Below are 1,433 nucleotides of genomic sequence, written 5' to 3'. Positions count from 1 at the left end.
TCTAATTCATATATGATGCTAGATGTAAAATCTGGTAGAAAACCATAGATGATCATTTGTATCAGAAACAAAAATACCCTACATTTTCCCTTTAAAACTAATTAGTTAACATGTAGTCCAACACTTGCATAGTGATTATGCATACTATAGACATTGGCTACATAAGCAGGTGAATAGAAATATAATATAAATAGCTACAAATGAACCATTCTGAGTAGACAATTTTATTTTAAATTACATATTTCCATAGGCTAAAATATGCACTTTGTGCTGCTGCTAAGAAGGCATTGAAACCAACTATGGCTTTCCTCAAATGAGAAGAGATGCAGGTCACTAGAAAGACAGTGCCTAATGCAGAAAATGATGTAGAAAACCGAACATGGCAAGGCGATGCATCTTATTTTACTAACTCTGTTTCTAGAGGAACCATTCTTTAGAATGTAACTATAATTAAAAAGATAGAGTGGAAATAAGATAGAGTTGAGTTTGGATTGATAGCATGTTTTAGCTGAGATACATGGTTAATGGGGTAAAAATATGAATAAGCTGGTAGGACCAACATGTAGGTTACAACTTCCACTCTGATAATCACCTCAAGAGGTCTATAGATATGTGGACTGAATTTCTGATTGACCTAGTTGTCCAACTTAAATTCAAATTCCCTATGATGTTGTGTTCTCCAATTCCTTGTTGAGTTCAACACAATTTTTCAAATCATCTGTATAGCATTTCTGTTTTCCAAAAACCTTCTATGGAATTTGGCCCCCTTTTGAAATGAATTATTCTAGAGGACCTCTCCCTTAAAAGGGATTAACCCAATGTTGATAGTGATTTTTGGGAGGTGTTAAACCAGAATTCTGCCTATGGAATTAGAGACAACAATGGGTATTGTCTTGAGTAAGGTACTATGGTACCCATTATCATTCCCATATTTTTAAAAATTACTCATACCAATCTCTATACCCATATGGGCATCTTCATACCCCTAGGTACCTAGATCCCCAAACTTGTCCCCATTATCAGTAATAATGTGATTTGGAAGCTCCTGAGGTAACTTGAAATTCAGAGGAACAGAAAATGAGGAGGAGATATATGAAAGGAACACTGGACTTTATTTATGAACAAAGAAGTTAAATAGCTTACTAGCTGTTAATTAACTCTTAGATACAATAAGAAAATAGTAGGATAGTATACAAAGTGATGACATTTCTCTTCCAGCATAGACTCCCTGACAAAACCCTTTTCCTCTCCTAATTCTTTTTAATTCTCTCCTCATTCACACCTAATAGCTCCCCACATATGTCCAGAGTATGATCTGCTCATCACCCTTCAGCCTAACCCCCCTCTCCCTGATTCCACTGGAGTAAACCTAATTTTAGGGCTTATCATATTCATATCAATATTCAACATGAACTATATTACGTGTGTCTTGT

Source organism: Glycine max, chromosome 18, assembly GCF_000004515.6.
Source record: "Glycine max cultivar Williams 82 chromosome 18, Glycine_max_v4.0, whole genome shotgun sequence".
Lineage (NCBI taxonomy): Eukaryota > Viridiplantae > Streptophyta > Magnoliopsida > Fabales > Fabaceae > Glycine > Glycine max.
Note: the sequence above shows the minus strand (reverse complement) of the source record.